This window comes from Dendrobates tinctorius, unplaced genomic scaffold (assembly GCF_039654945.1).
Source record: "Dendrobates tinctorius isolate UK_male_01 unplaced genomic scaffold, ASM3965494v1 ptg000245l, whole genome shotgun sequence".
In the NCBI taxonomy this organism is placed as follows: Eukaryota; Metazoa; Chordata; class Amphibia; order Anura; family Dendrobatidae; genus Dendrobates; species Dendrobates tinctorius.
Window position 1 is genome coordinate 1,943,820 of NW_027361912.1, and position 14,851 is coordinate 1,958,670.

Below are 14,851 nucleotides of genomic sequence, written 5' to 3' on the forward strand. Positions count from 1 at the left end.
TGCAATAAATCACTTCCTATAGCCATCAACAAACTTCTTACACCTCTCAAATGGTCCGGCTGGCTGCGACCAATCAGCGACAGGCGCAGTCCGGCCGCGAATTGGTGCGGAATTCGAACGACTAACGCCACCGCTACCGTCGGGAGATCTGCGGCACTAGCCGCTGATCTCCCAATGGTTGCTGCAGGTCATCTCCTGCCACACGGAGGTCAGCGGCGACACAGCCGGGTGATGACCGGGGCTAGTCGGTACCCAGGGTTTGGAGAAGAGACTGTCCTCCAGGCCCTGGGTACTATAAACCTGTAAAAAATAGAATTAAAATAAAAAATAGTGATATACTCACCTTCCGACGGCCCCTGGACTCTTTCCCTCCTCTCAACACGCGCCCGGCATCTTCCGGTCCCAGTAATGCTTTGTGCGAAAGACCGCTGATGATGTTGCACTCTCGCGAGCGTGACGTCATCTCTGGTCCTTCGCGCTAAGCATTATTGGGACCGGAAGATGCCGGGAGCGTGGAGAGGAGATTGGGGCCGTCGGAAGGTGAGAATGAGCTTTTTTTTTCATTTTTTTAAATTATTTTTTACGTTCTATCTTTTACTATTGATGCTGCATAGGCAGCATCAATAGTATATAGTTCATCACAATTGTCAAACACTATGCTTGACGAGTGTGACCAACCTGTCAATCACATTCCAAGTGATGCTTCAAATCACTTGGAATGTGCTTAAATTCCGCATGCGAAAATCGTGTGAAAATCACGTTTTCTGCGGAAAAACGCATGCGAATTCGCATGAGTTTTTCCCGCAGCGAGATTTGCGGAAATGCTGCCGAAATTTCCGCAGCATTTCTGCAACGTGGGTACTTAGCCTCAGTGTGACACACAGCAGCGACCAGGCCCCCGCTGTGAGATCGCCGATATTGGTGGATTGTCCTGGACCATCTTTTGAACATCGGTCTCCCGTTGGCCATATTCTAGAATACCCGATGCGTTAGAATCGGGCCACCACCTAGTGGGTTATAAACGTTTTGCTTATCTTGTGCACTGTGGGCAAAGGAACATCAAGATCTCTGGAGATGATCTTGTAATCTTGAAATTGTTAATATTGTTTTAACAGTTTCGGTTCTCAATTGCTCAGACAGTTCTCTTCTATTTCTGTCTCCATACTTAGTGTGGTCTGTAGGTGCGTGTGCCGAATGGGGGGTGGTCCATTTCTGCCGCGAACAGACTTGAGACAGAGACAAGTGTGTGTCCAACAGGTCCTCTTTATTGGCCATCCTCTTGACGACCGCAGCACCACACACAGCAGCGTGACACCTTCCGCACATAGGCCCGGGTACCTTCGCTTCCTTCCTTCTCCTGATTGACATCCCTCGCGGCTCCTTCACTGTGGCTGCCCTAGGCCTACCACCACAGCACTTCGCCTGCCCGAGTCCATCCGTCTGTGGTACCCCAGGCTCTCTCTCCGTCTGCGGCTTCTTCTATCAGGGCCACCTCCTGACCGTCTCTGCTGCCAGTCCTCTCTGGAGCTTCCGTCTCTTGTTTCCGTCTCCTCCTTTCTGAGCTCCTCTCCCTGGACTGACTGTTCTGGAACTCTCTATCCCTTCTTATATCCCCTCTCGCTGGGAATTCCCCTCTAGAGTTCCTGTAACCCCGCCCCCCATGACTTTGCGGTTCCGTAGCCATAAGCTGATGTCAAGCCCGTATCTCGCTGCTCACTACTCCCATCTTGTGGCCAAACTGTAGTATTACGCTGCCTTCTGTTTCTGCTGTCCTTGGTCTCCCCCTAGTGACCAAACCTGGTATTTCACCATTCCTGGCATCCCCCTGCTGTCTCCCACCTTTATACACAGCAGTCTACGTCAAACACACTGTACATTACCCTCCTGCTGCAGACCGGTCCATAGGTCAGTCCACTTCGTCTACATGGTGCACACAGACAAACAATGCAAAGTCGAGTCAACTTCTCCCCCTTTTATCTGGTTTCAATTGTGATTTTCATATCGCCTACACCTGTTAATCTTATTAACATTTTACTTAGGGCTCTCCGGTTTAATTGGTCTGTCCGCAATTACCCACAAATCAGTCTTGTTTTATCACTACTGTGTTCCTCGTTTGACCTGGAAGTTTCTAACAACATGGAGATGGCGTAGAATGGCACAGCTAAGTATCCCACATGGTTCTCATTCTTTTCAAATAGCTCAAAATGGAAGAACAAGGCTCGCATCAATCTCATTGAAATGTAATCGCCCTAATAGGTCCCTGGTGGCCGCTTTCCCCGAGTAAGGATCCCGGAGAGCAAATAAGCACTAGATGCTGTTTATTTGCCATGAAAACAAAGTCATCAGTTGTCTTGTTAACTATAAGTCCTTGATAATAAGCCCTTGTACAGTTTTCTGGAAGGAACCTAGAACATTTTTACTTGGTGAGGTGGTGGGGATTACGAGTCTAGTCCTTTAGCATCATAGCTTTATAATGCACATTGCACATCTACCTATATTTGTGGTCATTTGATATATTTTCTCTCTGCATTATGATTTTATTTGTCACTATCTCTTTAAATGAACTAGTCGATGCCATTTCCACAAACTTTGAATAAATCAATATACAGTATGCACATAGAGGAAACTTTGTAATATTCCTTCTCAGAGAAATCTGCTTCTTTCACTACTTATTAGTCACATGTTCCTCTTCCCCGGTCTCCTGCACTCATCATTTACTCTGAAATAAAGCTTAAATCCATCTTGCTCAAGACATGATAGACTTGTGTGCACACGGTGCAGATTCTGGTGCAGAACTGCAAGTGATGTACAGGACCATTTAAGGCTATGTAAAACAAAAAACGCTGTGCACATGCTGCAGATTTTTCCACGCAGATTTGGTGCAGATTTAAAACTGCAGCATGTCACTTCTTTTGTGCGGTTTTGCAGCAGTTTTTCATCTGCTCCATTATAGAAATCTGCAGGTGAAATCCGCACAAAAACTGCACTAAGGCTATGTGCACACTCTGCGGATTGGTCTGCGGATTTTTTATCTGCGGAACCGCAGGTAAAACCACAAGTAAAATGACCTGCGGTTTACCTGTGGATTAGACTGCGGTTTTCCCTGCGGTTTATCACCTCTACAATGGAGGAGATGGTAAACCACAGCAGAATCCACAGAAAAGAATTGATATGTCATTTCTTTCTCGGGATTCAAAACCGCAGCTTTTCCGCAGTTAAAAATCTGCAGCATGTGCACAGCAGAATGTAAATCACATAGGATAACATGCTACTGTACACTGTCTGCAGAACTGCTGCAGATCTGCTGCGGCCAAAACCGCAGCGGATCTGCAGCAAAAACCGCAGCGTGTGCACATAGCCTAAATCTGCACTAAAACTGCTGGTAAAACGCAGGTCATTTTACCTGCAGATTTAGCAAAATCTGCGCGGAAAATTCCACAGCAGAATCCGCACCGTGTGCACATAGCCTAAGCCCTACTCCAAAAATAAGGCTTAATTCTTTATTTTGCATTTCTTTTTATAACACCATCATATTCGGCAGCACTTTACCGACATGATCACTGTCCCCATTGAGACTCGAAATCTAAATTCCCTGTCTTTGGAGTGTGGAGGGAAAACAAAGAACCAGGAGGAAACCCACGCAAACACAGGGAGAACATATAAACTCCTTGAAGATGTTGTCCTTGGTGGGATTGGAATTCAGGACCCCAGCGCTGCAAGACTGCAGTGTTAACCACTGAGCCACCGTGCTGCCTCTTTCAGGAATATCATTTGGGGGGGAGCGGTCAACCTGGTCAATTGCCCACGCTCTTTGGGGCCCCCCAACATTTCTATTGTGAGGTTAAAACTTCTTAAGGATCTTTGGTGACTTCACGGTCACGAGCCCTTTACTTCACACAGCTATAGAGTAAAATGGATTGCCTGGGTTTAAAGAAAGGGCTAATATGAAATGTAACAAACTAACCAAACCTCACCTACGCAGTCCTCCACAGCTCTGATACCATTGATCCAGTGATCCCCATCAGTGTTTCTTTATTTCTCTGCAACAATGATGCGTATATGACCAGGGATGAGCGGACCCGTGGATGTTCGGGTTCGGAAGGACTAAAGTTTAAAGTTCCGTAAGGGTATGACAGGGACTGTTATATGCCTCTCCCTCTTAAAACAGCGCTTATACAAAGAGTGTGATTTTATTGCATTTTTATGATATGATATGTGAAACTGCATAGAGTTCTGTAGGCACTAATGTACTCGGTTAATGTAATGTTTTGTTTTTAATATATAATGCAATTTATGTGCCGCATATAGGGAAAGTACAAGATTTCATTTAGGGGATCAGTTAGAGCATTGGGCTCATAGTTTAGATTAGTGGTAACCAAAAAGAGAACCCCAAACTTATGATCTTAATAGGAAAAATGTGGAACAATCGGTGTGGAGATAAAATTACCTTTATTAGACAAAATGGTAATCAGTAACACTCCAAGCAAGAAATGTGCCCGCACTGAAAAGGGGACAATAATAGATACAAGAGTAAAAACATACAATAAAGAAATAACAAAGGGCCACTGGGTAATAGAATGCGTCTGACCAAATAGGTAACATTGTAATATTTCACAATAAACTATATAAGCCACTAGGTACACACTCATTAAATGTGTGCTCACTGCCAGAAGGAGGGAAAGAAAATTATCCCATATACACAAAAATGTTTAAAATTTTACCTGGGGAACAAGTGCAGTAGTAACAATATGACACCAAACAGGAAGGAGATATGGCACGAAGAAATGCACCAAGAGAACATACAGTACATATAAATATATTGTATACTAAAAATATATATCTATATATAATATATGACAAATTGTGTGCACAAAGGAAGAAAATGCTAAAAATAGAGGACTATGGCACTGAGATGCACAGATAAGTGTGCAAAAGAAGCAGGTAATGAGTAAACAAATATGCAGACAATATGCGATGCGCAAACAATGTGGAAATAGCGCAAATAATGAAGAGGCAATAAGGAACTATACCTGTGTGGTCCCCGATCCAAGTACGGCACACACCCCGACGCGCGTCTTGGAACGTGTCCTTCGTCAGAGGAATTAGATTAGGAATAAGAAAGATTCAGTTGTGGGCATACTAGATATAGGAAGTAGGAAGTTAATTGCACAGGTTACGATACAGTTAAATGTTAGGGATCAGGGATCAGGCTCTGCATGGGAGGGGGTAGGGGCAGTTCTTAAGGGACACATTTCCTGGTTTTAGTCAGACAGATGAAAGTTGGAAACTAGATCTGAGATAGATAAAGTGTTAGTAGGAGTTCAAGGTTAGAGGGCTGGAGGTCATGAGAAGTATGGACAGTTTAACAGTATGAGAACATCAGTAACTGTCTTCAGTGGACATTCCTGTAACATCGGGGGCCTATGGAATTAAGTAGGCACTAGGAAGCATACCTTATTTCCTTCCAACAAGTGGAAGTCAGATGTGGAAACGCATGAGGAAGACGGAATGGCACTCGGAAACTGTGAAGTATCCCAGGGGACGAGGGAGCCATTAAACGAAGGGATAGCTTTTAGGCGGAACAAACAGAGAACTTGATTCTTGGATGCAGAATTGTGGAGACAGAGGAGGCCCGTGGCCGAAACGTGAGTTTACTGCAGCACACGCACAGCACACGGGAATCGGGACACTTTTATTTGTATGGTGCCAGGGTGTGGGAACACAGCAGCCCCTCACCCATGACCACCACCCTGTGCACCTTACATTTTGGTTCGAATCCGAACTTGACCCTGAACCTGAACCCAATATAAGTTAATGGCTACTCAAACTTTGGTGGTTTAAAATGGCTGTAAAATTTCATAGTAAGGGCTAGGGGGCTGCAAAAGGAAGCTAAATGGGGATAAGATCAGGACAACTACCCCTCAACCAAATTTTAATAAGGAAATGACTTAAAATAACAGAATATAAAAAGAGAGAAATATACTTTTGAACCGTGAAGCAGAGATCCAAGTCGAAGTTAAGGTGGAGGTGGGGGTGTTGGTGGAAGAGCTGTAGAAGGAGTAGGTTGCCAACACTGTTTTTGTGACTTGTTTTTTTTTTATTGATTTTAGTGGGGTATTTTGAAAACAGGCAGTGTAATAACCTGCTGGCTACTCTCCCTTACAGGCCATGTAATACTTTGAAATTTTACTGGTTGAAAACTATGAGGGGAACATCAAATAGATATGGCTGTGTTGATGGTGGTGGTGACGTAGCTTCTGCAGGGAGAGAGAAGGCATTGTCGATCTGTGTTTGCTACACACTCCAATGAAGCACCTTTCTCTGGTGCAAGCAGACGACAGGACGTTCTGTGTAATTTCGTAGGCTCGAGTACCGTTGGAAGAATGGTGAGGCCAGAAGCAGAGGTGGTTTTAGATTGGTTGACTGGGAGTGCCTTCAGCTCCTTTGCTTTGTCTTCCACCTGGTCTTATGCTGAAAGCGCAGACGATGCACCTACGGCCCATGGACATCTGTCTTCCACCTCACTCCTTTGCAAATCAGACAAGCAGTCTGAACCCCAAGTCATGCAGCAGTCACTTCTGCTTTTTGACGACTCTGCTTGCTGTGGTTCCATGGGCCAGTCACCTGGCCATGCACAATTCTAAGAGATTGAGTGCACTGATGCCCAAACACTTGTTGTGTTGGAGAATGAGCACAAAGGAGGGGTAGTGAAAATGGTCAGTGGACCACCGCAGTACATCTCTGATGATGATGATAAAACACAGGTGCCAACTGCTGCTGTTTTCTGCTGTGTATACACCGGGAAGGAAGGCAGGGGTTAGGACTGAGTGGAACATCATGATTGGGATTTTTATTATTATTTTTAAGAGCACAATTGATGCCATGCTGCTGTGCATGAGGAGGGGGTTACCTACAAAACACAAATAGAAATTATAATGAACAAATTGTGACACGCAGGTACAGAGGGGAGAGGATCCTACTCTTGCGGCCGTACATTCCACAGGATAATTGGGAAGGAAACAGTAGGTTCAGCAGCTCTGGTATTTGTGAGGTGACAGTGGGGTCATTGTGAGTTTTCAAGTTCTACTTGAAAGTTCCAAAGGTAGGGGATAGAGTTGAGCGACTCAATGCCGACTTTTATTCCCCATTGACTTGCATTGGGGACAGGTTTCGGACAAAACTCCGCCTTTTTTTGCCCTACTCAGACCAGTTTCATCTGAAACAAATTTTGTTTCATGAAACCCGATCTGTTATGAATGAGTCACCGGAGGAGGAGAAAACAAAAATACAAGCTAAGTCCAGAAAACTGGAGAGGTTGGCAGCTATCGGATTGCAGACCCCTGATCCTATACACCACAACTATCAGTAGCCGTGGGGGGTTCCTACGGTGCCCTAGACCCCTCGTCAAAGCCGGAGAACTACATAAGTCTAAAGAAGGAAAGGGGAAATCTAAACTGCCCCAGAGCAGACCCCAAAGCAATAGACAGCCCCCAACATGTATTGTCGGTGAAATACAGATGAAAACACAAACACAGACAGAAAGACAGGCTGAGCAAATGATGGGGCCCAACTAACTAGATAGGACAGGACAGAAAAGATGCTGGCTGCAATCCGCAAAAAACCCTACCAAAAATGTCCCAACCGTCTGATAAGGAAAAAGGACCTCAAGTCGCTAGACTTCAAAATCACTATATCAGCACTCCAGGTATATTCTGAAAACTGAGCAAAGAGATCAACTGATCAGAGACAAAAATGGAATTCAGCCAGTCCCAACCAGGACTGGCTGAATACAAACACTAAGGAAACCAGACAAAATCTCATGGAATAATAGCAGGGCAAAAACTTAGCTTTTAGTAGACAAGAACTAAACTGGATGCAAGAGCTCAGAGCAGAAAGGATCACCAGCAGCCCTGCAGGGCGTCGGCGGCCTTATATCCACTCAGAAGTTCCTGATGTCCAATCACACTTCGCCTGTTCAGATGACAGGTTCATCCCATCCCAATCAATTTCACTACCTCTCTTCACCAGCAGAGGGAGTTCATCAGACATCAAAGGTGAAGGGGGGAATGAACTCACAACACCGATCCGACCAAAGTTGCTCAACTCTAGTAGGGGATATTCAGATGTGTTGGGCCACAGAATTCTATAGAATGGAAGATAATTGGGAGAAGTCTTGCAGGCGATTGGATGAGGAATGTACAATTATCGAAGAGAGAAAGAGGTCTTGGGAGGATTAGAGATTATGTGGTGGGAGATATCAGGGGATTAATTCAGAGATATATGAGGGAGATGGATTACTTATGGCTTTGCAGGTCAGTGTGAGTAGCTTAAAGTGCATATAATGGAATTTGGAGACAATTTGGAGACAATGAAAGGATTTTCAGAGGGGAGAAGTGGAAGAGTAGCAAGGACAGTAGTGGATTAGTAGAGTAGCAGAGTTACAGACAGACTGGAGAGGTGTGATGATGCGTTGAGGGATGATAAGGTCCTAGACAGCACATGGAGTGACATGGGCAGTTCGGAGGAAGAGGTAGTGGTCAAATTCAAGACATGTGGTCAGTAGTTTATAGAATAAAAGAGCAATTTAGATTTTACACAAAAATATACCTATAAAGAGAAAATCAGATAAACTGAAAATTTTGCAATGGTCTCTTAATTTTTGCCAGAGCTGTATATACCGTACATAGAATCTTATAAGCACCAACTGCCACCTCCTCTCTCAGTAATGTAACATTCTGTATTCACTGAATGCAGATTTTGCCTCAGAATTGAGAATTTTGATAATGACTGATCAAATTTGGCAGAGAAAGAAGCGGATTTCTCTGATAAGATATATTACAAAGATATTTTCATGTGTGCTACTGATTTATGAAATAAAAATTAAAATGACGGCTATGGTTTAACAGATTCGCTTTAAAACAAAGTCTGTGGGTTAATTTCTATTCAGAAACGTGTGTATTAATCTTCCAAAGATGGACCTCAGTGATTTTTATGACAGCTCTAATTGTGTGAATAAGATGGTAAACCCCGATCCACAACTGATGGATTTCAGGGCAGGTCTACTAGGTGTGATACATGTCTTCTCTTTTGGGGCTTTGTTGAAATTGTGTAAAGTGTTATTGAAGGACCGCTTGGATTTTGTATTCTGGGACTAAATATGATCTGAGCAGCCCCTTTTAGGAAAGTGTTAGTGGAGGTTCTAAATAAAAAAATGAAGCAAGACTCTTCCAGAATGGTGGTGGAAGTACAAAGTAGGTTCCTATCCCAATGATGCGCCATAAAGAAAGAGTTGAGCGACTTTTGGTTTTTTAGGGTCGCGTTTCGTTTCGTGAAACCCGACTTTTCCAAAAGTCGGGTCGAGCAAGATCGTCCGATTATAGGGAAAAGTCGGGGTCGTCCCGAAACACGAAACCCAATGTAAGTCAATGGGGAATAAAAGTCGGCAGTGAGAGGAGGACAGGAAACACACCTACAGTGCCCATTTGAATGCCAAAAGCATCAATTCTTCTTTCTTAAGCTTGTCAACCTTAATTAACTTCATAATACAAGTTACGCACTGAAAAATGGGGGTTATTTGGCTACAAACTGTGGGGGGGGAGGGCTGGCTGCAGGTTTTCATGTGCCCTGGGCGAAAGAGCGCCCCTTTAACACATACCACAACTCATCATGCTCCGATACGGCAGAGAAATAGCGGTATAGTACAATGAAAAATACCTCACTTTTTACATCTCATGACGAGGCCCATCTATTTCTCCATACAGAATCATTGGTCCATATAATGTTTGAAACAGTATATGATGAGCTCCACATAATGCTACAGTATATGTTGGTCCCCATGGATTAAGCTCCACTGTCTTATGGGCCCAAATAATGCTCCAAACATAATGGGCCCCATTTCTAATGCTCTAGTGTATAATGGGCCCTGTAAATGCTGCTCCAGTGTCTGATGTCCACCTTTGGAATGTTCCAGTGTATGGTGGGCCCCATCTATCATTCTCCAGAGTATAGTGCTCCCCAAAAATTGCTGTCCCAACATTGAAAACAATCAAATAAGTCTCCTCGCTAGGGAATCCCTGTACTTGTCTGGACAGGTGCTGTAGCTTGCTTAACAGCTCGCCAGCCGTTCTCATGCCCAGTATGGATTACACGTGATTGCACAAAGGTTAGAAAGGGTACCGTATCCCCGGATAATAATAATAATAATAATAATCTTTATTTATATAGCGCCAACATATTCCGCAGCGCTTTACAGTTTAACAGTTTCAAAACACAAGTCATAAGTAACAACGCTAACAATACAATAATTAAAGCAAAATAAGACGAAATAAGACGACCCTGCTCGTGAGAGCGTACAATCTACAATGAGGTGAGGGAGATACAGAGTACAGGTGTGTATTTACAATGGTGTATTTACAATGAAGGTCCAGCCATCTTGCAGGAGTGAAGGATGGATGGAGATAGTGAATGGGCTACGCACGCACACTTACACAGAGAATGACTTTGATTAGTGAATGTGATAGGCCGCTCTGAACAGGTGTGTTTTGAGGGAGCGCCTAAAACTATGCAAATTGTGGATAGTCCTGATTTCTTGGGGTAGAGCATTCCAGAGGATAGGAGCAGCACGGGAGAAGTCTTGGAGTCGGGAGTGGGAGGTACGGATTAGTGCAGAGGTTAGTCGAAAGTCGTTTGCAGAGCGCAGCGATCGGCTAGGCCGATAGACAGAAATGAGAGAAGAGATGTAAGGGGGTGCCGCACTGTGGAGAGCTTTGTGGGTGAGAACAAGTACTTTGAATTGGATCCTATAATGAATGGGCAGCCAATGTAAGGACTGGCGAAGAGCGGACGCGTCCGAGTACCGATTACCCAGATGGACGATCCTGGCTGCTGCATTGAGTATGGACTGGAGAGGGGATAGTCGAGTGACGGGGAGGCCAATTAATAGAGCGTTGCAGTAATCCAGGCGAGAGTGGATCAATGCAACAGTGAGGGTTTTTGTTGTTTCCATAGTGAGAAAAGGGCGGATTCTAGAGATGTTCTTTAGGTGTAAGCGGCAAGAGCGGGCAAGGGATTGTATATGGGATGTAAAGGAGAGATTGGTGTCAAACATAACACCCAGACAGCGCACCTGCTGCCGGGGTGTTATTGTGGTACCACCCACGGAGAAGGAAATGTCAGATTTAGGGAGGTTAGTAGACGGCGGGAGCAGAAGAAGTTCAGTTTTGGAGAGGTTGAGTTTCAGATAGAGAGCGGACATGATATTGGAGACTGCGGACAGACAGTCACTGGCGTTCTGTAGTACAGCGGGGGTAAGGTCGGGGGAAGACGTGTATAGTTGTGTGTCATCAGCATAAAGATGGTACTGAAAGCCAAATCTGCTGATGGTCTGTCCAATTGGGGCCGTGTAGAGAGAGAAGAGAAGGGGGCCAAGGACTGAGCCCTGAGGTACCCCGACAGTGAGAGGAAGAGGAGATGATGTGGAGCCAGCAAACAAAACGCTGAAGGAGCGGTCAGAAAGATAGGAAAAAAAACAGGAGAGAGCAGTGTCCTTAATGCGTAGTGACTGGAGCCTAGAGAGGAGGAGATGGTGGTCAACAGTATCGAAAGCTGCAGATAGGTCAAGAAGAATGAGCAGAGAGTGGTCACCGTTACGTTTTGCTGTCAGAAGGTCATTGGTCACTTTGATGAGTGCAGTTTCAGTCGAATGTAGGGGGCGGAAGCCGGACTGTGAAGGGTCTAGAAGGGAGTGAATGGAGAGGTAACGGGTAAGGCGGGAGTAAACTAGGCATTCCAAAAGTTTAGAGATGAAGGGGAGATTGGAGACTGGGGATAACATGTATGGATAGCGTACACATTCAAAATATATGTCTATACAGCATGAGGCAGGCTCAGATGGTGTTAGGCCCAGTATGGATTGCACGTGATTGCACAAAGGTTAGAAAGGGTACCGTATCCCTGGATAACATGTATGGATAGCGTACACATTCAAAATATATGTCTATACAGCATGAGGCAGGCTCAGACGGTGTTAGGCCCAGTATGGATTGCACGTGATTGCACAAAGGTTAGAAAGGGTACCGTATCCCCGGATAACATGTATGGATAGCGTACACATTCAAAATATATGTCTCAGGAGGCAGGCTCAGACGGTGTTAGGCCCAGTATGGATTGCACGTGATTGCACAAAGGTTAGAAAGGGTACTGTATCCCCGGATAACATGTATGGATAGCATAGTGTACACATTCAAAATATATGTCTCAGGAGGCAGGCTCAGACGGTGTTAGGCCCAGTATGGATTGCATGTGATTGCACAAAGGTTAGAAAGGGTACCGTATCCCTGGATAACATGTATGGATAGCGTACACATTCAAAATATATGTCTATACAGCATGAGGCAGGCTCAGACGGTGTTAGGCCCAGTATGGATTGCACGTGATTGCACAAAGGTTAGAAAGGGTACCGTATCCCTGGATAACATGTATGGATAGTGTACACATTCAAAATATATGTCTCAGGAGGCAGGCTCAGACGGTGTCAGGCACAGTATGGATTTGACGGCCCAGATTACACAGCGGAGGAGCAGGGAGAGGTAAAGATTGCAAATGCTGTGGCCCTGCCCAAGCAAGGGGGGCCCACTCGTGGGCGTCGGTACTGGCACTGGGCCCCTCATAGTACAGCGGTGTGTCTGACGGCGGGTGTGCACCACCACCGTCAGAGACACTTGATTGCAATATGAGGGACCCTGTGCCAGTGCCCGCGCCCAAGAGTCGGCCTACCCACCTGTCCAGGGCAACGGCACTCGCACGGTGTCGTGCGGTAGGTGGTGACCCCGGCCATGGGGGGGGAGGCAGCACAGTTAGGGAGTTTTAGAAAGTGGCATATGTTGATGTTGGACATTCAGCTGATGCAAAAGGCGAAATAGGTGAAGTACCAGGAAGAGGTGGACCAAAGCAAGCCATTTTTCTGTCACCCTATGTGTCATCAGGGGAAGGTGGGACAAAATCCTTGGAAACCCATGCGTGGTTCATTTTAATGAAGGTTAGATCATCCACATTTTGGGTTGACAGACGGGTCCTTTTTTCTGTCAGGATTGATCCAGCTGCACTGAAGACTCTTTCCGATAGCACACTTGCAGCTGGGCAAGCGAGCTCCTGTAAGGCATATTGGGCCAATTCAGGCCAGGTGTCCAGTTTAGCGGCCCAATAGTCAAAGGGGAATGACCTGTGTGGGAGAACATCGATATGGGAGGAAAAGTAGTTTGTTACCATAGTTGACAACTGCTGTCTCCTGTCACTTTGCATCGATGCAGTATTACCAGTTGTGTGAGCGGTATTTGAAAAATCAGTCCACAACATTGTCATGAAACCCCTGTCTCCAACGCCACTTCTGCTGTGTGCACCACGAACACCTCTGCCAAGCTGCCCCCGGCCCGTACGGCTCGTGTGAGAACCATCACCGCTGCTGTGTGCAGGGAATGCCTCAAGCAACCGATTTACCAGAGTTGCTTGTTTATTAGCCAATATTAGGTCAAGGTTCTCCTGTGGCATGATGTTTTGTTATTTGCCTTTATAGCGTGGATCCAGGATGCTGGCCAACCAGTAGTCGTCATCGTTCATCATTTTGGCAATGCGGGGGTCCCTTTTTAGGAACCGCAAGGCATAATCTGACATGTGGGCCAATGTTCCCGGTGTCATTGATGCACTGCGAGTGCTGGGTGGAGGAGCACTTTCTGGCAAATCCACATCCCTCCAGTCACGCACAAACCCTGTACCAGACCTTGCCACGCCAACATTTTCACTTGCCCCACGAGATGCATCCTCCTCCCCTAAGTAATCATCCCCATCATCCTCCTCCTCCTCTTCTTCCTCCACCTCGTCCAGGAGAGGTCCCTGAGCAGACAATGGCTGAATGTCATCAAGGATTCCCTCCTCCTCTTCCTCCTCATCAACATTGGCTGCAGACGCCTGCTCCTTAAGGTGCGTCAAAGTTTGCATGAGCAGACGCATAAGTGGGATGCTCATGCTTAGGATGGCGTCGTCTGCGCTTACCAGCCGTGTGCATTCCTCAAAACACTGAAGGACTTTACAGAGGTCTTTCAGCTTCGACCACTGCACACCTGTCAACTCCATGTCTGCTCTCAAAGTGCCTGGCCGTGTATCCTCCCACAAATGCATTATGGCCTGCCTCTGCTCGCACAGCCGCTCCACCATGTGCAGGGTGGAGTTCCACCTTGTTGCAATGTCGATAATGAGGCGGTGGTTGGGAAGGTGGAGCAATCGCTGCAGCTTCTGCATACGAACGGAGTGTACAGGCGACCGGCGGATGTGCGCGCACAGTCTTCGCACCTTCTGGAGCAGGGCTGTTAACTCCGGATAATTTTTGAGGAAGCACTGCACCACCAGGTTCAAAGTGTGAGCCAAGCAAGGTATGTGGCTGAGTTTTGAAAGGGCTATGGCTGCCACAAAATTACGGCCGTTATCACTAACTACCTTGCCTGCCTCAAGATGTACACTGCCCAGCCATGACTCAGTTTGTCGCTTCAAGTACTCGGCCAGCACCTCGGCGGTGTGTCTGTCGCCCAAACACATCATCTGCAACACAGCCTGCTGACGCTTTCCACTAGCTGCTCGATAGGGGGACACATCGTGTGCAACAGTGGCAGCTGCAGATGGAGTGCTCGTACGACTGCGCTCTGTGGACGAGCTTTCGCTTCTGGAGGAGGTGGAGGAGGAGGAGGGTCGAACGCCTACAGCCAACTGTTTCCTATACCGTGGGCTAGGCAGCACTGTCCCACCACCGCTGTCCCCTGTGGACCCTGCATCCACCACATTAACCCAGTGCGCAGTGATGGAC